Consider the following 9285-nt stretch of genomic DNA (forward strand, 5'->3'; position numbering starts at 1 on the left):
TGACCCTGATACACCTCTACATTTCCACTTCCTGACAGACAATGTATTACATATGTTGTTGTTGCAGTCAGATTATCAGCTCCATGTATTGTTTTGTGGGGTCTTATGTCTTTCCTGTTCCAATCTCTTCTCCGAGGAGTGAGGCTCAAATAGTTAAAGTATGCACATGTTGCTATCGCGGGCTATTTATACAAATCAACCCTGATATTACTTTATTACTTTCTAACTATGTGTGTGTGTGTGTGTGTGTGTGTGTGTGTGTGTGTGTGTGTGTGTGTGTGTGTGTGTGTGTGTGTGTGTGTGTTTGTTTGTGTGTGTGTGCGTGCGACCCAAGCACACAGCCAGGAGGAAGCGAGTAAAGGGTTAAAGCCCACCCGGGCAAGTTTATTAACAGAAAGTTAATCAACGAGGGCCAGGCTCTAGAGGTGAGGAGATTGGGAACGGGAGGCAGGTGTGCTTAGAATGTGCTGTGACGCCCAGAGGGCGCTGAAGAGTGCAGATAGGTCACAGCACAAGGTGGCGAAGAGGGGCGAGACGGAACAGACCCACCAATTTCACATTCTCTGAGTTAAACTGGCACTGAGGATTTCACTCTTTCTACACAATCTGTACATTTATGTCATTTAGGGGTAAGATATTTCCTGAGCTTGTCTGTCGGTGTGTCCCGGGCATAACTTGGGCGATGTCCGACCGACCGGCCTCTTAGCATCTGTCATATGACCTGGGGGTGTGTCGAATGCAGGCAATTCAGCAGGCAGTTTTTTCGTGAGGAGTATAGGGACAGAGAGAGACAGAAAAGAGGGAGGAGGGGGGGGGGGGGGGAGCTCAGAGGGAGAGAAAGGGACTTCCCTGCATGAGCATTAAGAACTGCTGAGTGAGGATTTGATGCAGGGGCCTTGAGTTTCCAATGGGGCCAATGTGTGATAAATGACCTTTGTATTCCTACAGAGAATGACTCCATTCTGGCTTGAATGCAGCACTGTGAACAATGAACAGAGCAACAAAAAAAAAAGAAAGAAAAAATATACAAAGTCATCTGAAAGTAATAAGCCTTCATTGTTGAATATAAGATACTTCCGTTGTTGTTGTCGTCAGTCCTTTAACCATGTGAACCATAAGGTATCTCAGATGTTAGTTATGATATTACGAGCAGATGACATTCATTCATTTATTACAGAACGCATGGTGTGTTTTGCTGTACATGTGCAGCATGTAATGAACACCTGGGGCCATGTGCGGTGATATTAGCTGTCCCTCAATCCACAACACAACAGGTGAACACGCTGACACCACTGCACCACACACGTCAACACACTTGAAACAGCTGCTTACAATTAACTGGTGTGTGTGTGTGTGTGTGTGTGTGTGTGTGTGTGTGTGTGTGTGTGTGTGTGTGTGTGTGTGTGTGTGCACGTGTGTGTGCGCGTGTGCATGCGTGCGCGTGTGCGTGCGAGTGCGGTGAAGCATTTGTGCTTATTTCCAGAACTCCATGTTCCACTAATCACCCCAAGGATGTGCATGTGTAGATTATGGAGTGAAACAATGCGTGCGTGCGTGCGTGTGACTGTGAATGTATGTATGTACAGTGTGTGGATGAATAAAGGCTTGTCCAGGAATTAGTGGAGGAAATAATATGTCAATATTCTGTAAAATATAGTTTACCTCTTCTAAGACATTATTTCCCATCCTACTGAACATATTATCCACATCATGACACTTTCTTCAGTCGAGCGACCTTTGTGAAATGTGAAAAGTATAAATTAGCTTTAACTCTGATGGTACGGTATATTGTTCTGCAGTTTAAGTTATGACATGTGAGGACATGACTGGAAGAACAAGAGAGTAGAGAGAGAGAGAGGAGGGGCATGTAAATATTTGCAGTCTGGAGGTGTGTGTGCGTGTGTGTGTGTGTGTGTGTGTGTGTGTGTGTGTGTGTGTGTGTGTGTGTGTGTGTGTGTGTGCGTGTGCGTGTGCATGCGTGTGTGTTGTGCTCTTATAGACTTGCTGAGTGGGTGAGATACCATCTCCTCTGTGTAAATGCCTTTGCTCATGTCCACAGCTGTTATCAACATTCCACCCTGTCCACTGGACTTCCAGGAGCTGTCTCACATGCACACACACACGCACACGCACACGCACACGCACACGCACGCTTCCTTTGAGTAATACATTTTGTGGGACATGCCGTGATGATGTAAACCTGTTAGCTTTGACTTTTAATTGAATGGTTCCTCATTAATATGATTGTGATGTTATTCTGTTATACAGAAACAGTTCTGGGGCACGGTGGCACAGTTAGTAGTGCTGTCGCCTATAACAGCTAGAAGGTCCTGGGTTTGATTCCCGCTGGGGACGCCTGATGGAGGTGAAAGGAACTGGTCGGAATAACGTGTTCCTGCCACGCACCACGTCCAACCAGGGAAACTCCCCCTGTCAGGTTAAAAGAAGCAGCTTGGACTCCTCATGCATAGAAGGAAACATGAGGTCTCGTTTTACGAGGCTGCCATGATGGAAAATCGTGGGATAAAAAAACCCCCACAACATGTTTTTCTTGAACGGGAGAGGAGGGGGTTGTGGGTAGGTCAGTATGTCATTGCTTGTTGGGCACGTCGTCATGGTAAAAGGTGATTACTACCACATACAGGAATGTAGTGTGTTATTAGAGAGAGAGAGAGAGAGAGAGAGAGAGAGAGAGAGAGAGGAGTCCTGAGTCATTCAGAACATTGTTTTACATTGTACCTTTGTGTGTGAATTATTGAACGGTTTATTAAGGCACAGTGAGTGAGGTTGTTTGTGTACTTGTGTACAAATGTTACAAAATGGTCCATTTGGTTACATTTGTACACTCAGATGGATAAACAGATGGATAAATGCACATTGGGAATTTGGGGCATTTTACTGTGCATGGGCTGTTCTCTACGTGTGTGTGTGTGTGTGTGTGTGTGTGTGTGTGTGTGTGTGTGTGTGTGTGTGTGTGTGTGTGTGTGTGCGTGCGTGCGTGCGTGCGTGCGCACGCACGCACGCGCACGTGTACAACTGCGTGCATGTGTGTGCGTGTGTAAACATTGCTACTTGGGTTCCTGTTCATTTTGCAATACTGTCATCATTAACTGAGGTTGAGATTAAAGGTCACGCACGCACGCACGCACGCACGCACGCACGCACGCACGCACGCACGCACGCAGTATAAACACAAAAGCACCAAGCGTTATTCTGTCATCAGTCTGCCTACACCTTATGTCAACAATACTCAGCCACTCTTTCTCTGCCAATCAAATCTATCAGTAAACGTAGAGCAGCCTGTTAGCAGTTGAGGCAGACTAGCCTGGCTCTGCAGTGCTGTATACGGCATGTGATACACGCTTCACCCTACAACATACAACCAACTATATTAACCACTTGAACCTTTGAACCTTGAAACATTGACCTCAGACCCCATGCAGTCCCCCAGAGCTCCCTCTGCACCAAATGTCTCTACATGTCTAAAATAAGTAACAGATATACCAGCTCTATACTATCACTCTACACCAGATGTCTTCCTATATTAAAACTGGCGCAGACATAACCCCAAATAAACCCCATACGCCCATATATAGGCATGACCATTGGCACGTCACTCTGCCCCTGACACTATGGTTCAGAGAGGCCGCAATGAGTTGGGTTGCAAAATTAACGAGGCTATTTACCCAATGTTTGGCCCAATTTGTAAATACATCAAAGCTGCGAATATAATCCATTTCTGGATGCCTGGAGGAGAGGTCATCAGGTGGTCTCCAACCTTCTTAGAGTGTTTCAACCCTCAACCACTAGGCCAAGTCACTGCTCCTCTCCTCCAGGCTTCCAGCTATAGACAAGTCCACGGAGGGGCGCCCCGCACACAGCCATCACCGAGGCGCAACCAGCACCGGGAGGGAAGGCCACTCCCGGCCAACAGGCTGTGGTTCGAAACCTGCCGGCCAGGTGCAGCAAACCAGTGCTGACCACACCTCAGCAACCGCCGCGCCCAGGGCACCCCCCCCGTGGACTCGCCCACTGTCCTTTCTCCCCTGCCAGAACTAGTAGGAAGCTCTCTCTGCCTTGTGTGTTCTTGGGGGACATCAGGCACTGGGAGGTCTCTAGGTCTATGGTTTGCCTCCTGCCTAGTTTCCTCCTACGTCTCACCAGACTGTTCATCTGTGCGGTGTGCATGTGTCCGTCCTTGTCCACACTTACTCTGGTGTATTTGAGTCAAGGGAGCTTTCTCTGCGTCTGTGTCACTGTCATAGTTGTTGTCGTTGGATCTGTCCTATCGAGTCTCTCTTCCTCCCCTCGTCTCGGGAGACTCTGGGGTATTGCTCATTTGTGCTGCATGGGGTTTAAATGGTTAAGGAGGTCTATTTAAGCTGTGAAATGCACTTTCTCACTCTCTTGCTCTGTGCTGCTCTTCCACTCACCAGCATCCACCTGTAGGCTACGCTCTGATTCTTGATTTACCCTACGTGGGGGGATTTTTTAAAAATCACATACGTAGGTCTATGGGTCAAATAGAAAATATATTTTACCCCTCTCACCCTCCGGAGTTCCCGCTCCGAAAGAGCCACAACCCTGGTATCTTGTACCATTAACAAAGATAAATTTAAAATGAAAGGTATACATATTCACGGTGACGCATATAAACAGGTTATATACATGCAACAATAGATGAAATAGGTAATACATTGGGGAGAAGTTTGCCCTCATCATTAGCTGCTGTGTCAAAACGTCTGGGTTTCCGAGGCTATTCTCAAATTGACTCTCAACGCTTTCATTCTCAATGATAATCTGTTTGGTGCTTAGCTTTCTGACTCAAAAAATGTCAGATATCACATCTACAAACTCAATGCGTCATGATGACGCATTGAGTTTGTAGATCTGATACCTTATTTTCATAAGTAGCTAATGGGTTAATTTACCTCAATATTGGTCAAGTCTGTTGTCGATGGACACTGTTATTGTAGTGGCATTTGTAACCACTTTCGCTCTTACAATTATATTCAAAGAGGAAACAAGCGACAGGCACTCTCCCCTGTGTCAATAGATAAAAGATGTAAGAGCAAAGAATTGTGGTCGCAAAAAACACTACAAAGACTGAATGTGATATTGTGAATGTTTCCTGTAAGCTTGATACTGTGCAGAACAAGCTGTGTACTACAAAGTTTGTGACATGGAAATGAGAACCACAAAGCCGAAAGTCAAAATGTTGCATGAGCCAGGATTTGCACATGAGAGAGGCCTGAAAGACAAAACATTTTTGCTCGGAATGAAGACCGTAGTGTCTTGGCTCTATACTGCACTGCACTTTGTTGACCGGGATCCCCCAGGGCTCAATCCTTGGCCCACTCCTTCCCTCTACACCACGTTTCTTTGCTATCTACAAGCTCACAATACAGATTCATAATATTAAGCTATTAGTGTAGATTTTCGTCTTACACAATGAATGGAGAATTTACGTCATAATGTCTGAGCAAATCGATGTTACGTCATGATGATGCACGATGATAAGAGCGCCCCTCACTTCACACAAGTGTGATGTTTTTAAAATAATTATAATGTTTATACTGATGATAGGTTCTTGGTTTATGACCTAGATTCCTATAGGTTACTATTGCTATGCATTTGTATTACCTCGTGTTTTCTTTGCTTACTGTAAGTCACTCTGCTATAAATGCCTAAATTGTAAATTGTGATGTTTGGGGTTTCACCGAAAGTTCACCTCAGAATAGGGACGCAAGGATTTCAACTTTAATAACTACAGTACAAGTAAATCAGTAAACATGTCCAACATGAACAAGTACAGTTACTTAAAGGGACACTTCACCCTTTTTGCAAAAAAATATATGTTAATGACGTTTAGAAGCTTTAGATCACTTTCCTGGCGGTATTTATGTGTGTAATATGTGGTTTTAGATATTTTAGATTGTAGCAGTGAGCCTCTTGTCTCTGATGTCATGAACACTGGTCTCACTACCTTCCTGGACTACAATTCCCATAATTTTTTGGTGCACTGCTCCTCCTTGTGGATAGGGGGGAGAGCTGTCTTACTGAGACAACATCCAGTCCAGGAAGGAAGTGAGCCCAGTGTCCATGACATCAGAGACAACAGGCTCACTGCTACAATCTAAAATATCTAAAACCACATATGACACACATAAATACCCCCAGGAAAGTGATCTAAAGCTTCTAAACGGCATTAACATATATTTTTTTGCAAAAAGGGTGAAGTGTCCCTTTAAGCAAAATAACGAATAACTCCAGGGAACAAAAAGTAATACCTCACTAATCCAACATGACAGTTAAAACCTCAATGCTTCGTAGCTCACATCAACGTTTCCATTACTCTCCCATTATTGGGAAATCCCTTTGGCAAACAGCTTCACTTCACTCCACTTCACTCATACCAGAGAACAGTTAAGAAAACACAATAGTCTTATGATGTCACCTAAATAACTCCAAAAACAAGAACATGTGAAAAAAAATCAAATGACATGCCCCCATTGAGAACTAATACTTGATTTATACTCCATAGAAGAACTGAAGAATGTAGAAGATTTGATTTACAAGCTTATAAAAGCAGTTTGTGTCGGCAAGCAACACCATTGTGTGATGGCGTATGAATTAAAGCTGCAATCTGGAACAAATTTTATTTAAAATATTTAAATCTACCGGTATTTAGATTTGTTTGTCATAATGTACTATTATACTGTAGTACACAACAACAATGACAGAAAGATAAGATCAACAGTACATACATAAACATCAATGACCAGGATGAAGCAGGAATACTTACATAAGGGAAGGATGCACCATATATAGCAGCCAGACATTGTGATCAAATACTATTGTCAAGCAATGCCAGGAATGGCATCCACACTGTCTAGAACTCAGCTTGTGTATTCTGTCCGTCATGATCCAGAACTTATTTTGACCACTCAATTAAAGGGGAATACCACTCATTTTCAACATTTTACTACATTGTGAATCACATCTTGATGATGTCATCAATATGTGATACACAATGTTAATGATTTTTTCCCCAGACCTACAGTTCACAGAATTGGGGACTTTTCTTTTATTATTTCCACACAACAGCTCTAAGGTATATTAATGACATAGTAAAATGTTGATAATGATTGGTATTCCCCTTTAAGCCCTATACTTTGAAATGTTTGCCTATATTCCCTATAATAACATGCCCATATCTGGGATGACAGGCGGAAAAATGAATAAAAATGAGATTGTGTACCATACAGAATGGTGCTGTACATTAAATACAATACAACTAGCTTATCAGCAGTGGTTGGAGGTAGTCTCTCTTCTCTTCCATTGAGAATTGTCTTCCTTGCACACCTATACTGATTAGCCTCTGTACCCAGGCTTTTATTTTATTTTGCATTCAGCACAAAAATGAATGAGACCTGAAGGAGTGGACGAATTCGGACGGCCCACTGAAGGACATGCAGTTTGGCAACAAGATGGCTGTCCTGAGCGGAGACTTCCTGCTAGCCAACGCGTGTACCGGACTGGCCCAGCTCAACAACACTAAGGTTCTCGAATTGATCTCAAGTACCATCGGCGATCTGGTCCAGGGTGTCTTCTATGAAAGCCCTGCTCATCTCGAGGAGAACATCAGTCTGAGCGGCGGTACCGTCAGCACGGCGACATGGGAGGAGTTCCTCTCCCATGAGGCGCTGCTGGCCAGGAGTTGCATGGAGCTGGCCAAACACGACAAGGAGTCCCAGAGACTGGCCTACACGTATGGCCAAACACCTCGCCCTCGGCCACAAGTTGAACTCTGACCTGCAGCCGTTTGTGAAGAACAACACGGTAGAGCCGGTCTCGTTCAGCCTAAATGCCGCCCCTGTGGTCTTCCACCGTCAGAGTGTGGGCCAAGAGATGTGGCACCGCCAGTTACAACAGGTGAGAGGATACAGAAACCAGCTGGATTATTCAAAGCTGTGGGCGGTCATCAAGTCGGAGAAAGGTGTGCGCTCGGCGCTGGACTTGTGCTGTCACCATGGCAACAAGGCTCTGGAGGGAATCGTGGAATAATATCTTGAATAAGTTACCATGACTGTATCCTCCCTATGGCCTCTCAACTCAACTCAAACTTTATTTATAGAGCAGATTTACAGCGTCCGAACGTCGACCAAAGTGCGTAGATATTTTGTGTAAGTCTTATGTGGCATTTTTTCATATCCTGTAACCCCTGCTAACCTTGCACATTCTCCTCGTATGGTGGACTCTTACTTCCTTAGCTGGTGTAGTGATAAATCTGTTCCGGTTGGCGTCAACCAGTTAGACAAACATGTCTGTTGAGCTTCAGGTCTCGTTCTGTCCCTTGACACAGCTAAACAGGTGGAGCACGGCGGCGCATCTAATCACAATTACATGCATTATGAGGGCCTGTCTTCTCTGCCTTGGTCAGTGCCTGATGGCACTTCTCCTGTTAGTTCATGCAGTAAATGTATTGGCCTATACTATACATGAATACTGTTATTGTACCTTCTTCTTTTTTTGTGTTTCTGACTCTGTTTGCCTCAACATCCTGATTGCTTGCAACTTTGCCCTCAGTACCCATGGCACTTATACAAATTACTTAAAAAGAAGTGAGCAACACCCACAGCCACGATACTAGAGGGAGCGTGAACAACGATCTGGTGCCACCCAAATATAAAACAAATATGGGCAAATTCACCTTCCACCTCACTGCTACTCAGGTGTGGAATGCCCTTCCCTCAAAACAAGCAAATCACTGGCTTCCTTCAAGACAGGCCTAAGAATTCACCTGTCAGCAGGTCAAAGGGAGAGGAGGTGACCCGAATGGAAACAAGACCACAAGGTCTTTCTTCCGTGAAATCCTTTTGGACAAAATGCTTGACTGTACATTATGCTGTTTGCATCTACGTATATGTTTTCTAATAAAATATTCAATCAATCAATCAAATTCAGAATTATTTGACACGGGTGGCAATGGAGCACGTTTTCGTTTTAGAGAGTGTAACAGAGTGGTCCTCTGTTACTTGTTGCACAGCATATTTGCACTTTATTAACTTGTACAGTTGGATTTTGCAGTCATGATTTTATTGTTGAATACCGTTTCCTGTTTAGCTGAGATGGCCACTCAGTCAACGAGTTCCACCTGGGGAAATGCTTGGTGATTAACAAACATGAGGGGCAAGTGCAATGTGGGTTATAGATTCAATATGTTTGGGAAGTGCAATAAGGTGGAGTTCTATTGTTGAGGTTTGATTGAATGCCTAACAATTG

At 44.2% G+C, this 9285-nt stretch overlaps 1 pseudogene across 1 annotated transcript in view; it reads left to right on the plus strand.

The window, feature by feature from the left end:
- Positions 1–8067, plus strand: part of LOC308318650 (all trans-polyprenyl-diphosphate synthase PDSS2-like) — a 19814-nt pseudogene extending 11747 nt beyond the window's left edge. Inside the window, exon 2 of the transcript in view lies at positions 7432–8067. The product of the transcript in view is annotated as an all trans-polyprenyl-diphosphate synthase PDSS2-like (transcript). The remainder of the gene's footprint in view (positions 1–7431) is intronic.
- The last annotated feature ends 1218 nt before the right edge of the window (positions 8068–9285 follow it).

This window comes from Protomyctophum bolini (genome assembly GCF_963924005.1).
Source record: "Protomyctophum bolini genome assembly, chromosome: 7".
NCBI classification, from domain to species: domain Eukaryota; kingdom Metazoa; phylum Chordata; class Actinopteri; order Myctophiformes; family Myctophidae; genus Protomyctophum; species Protomyctophum bolini.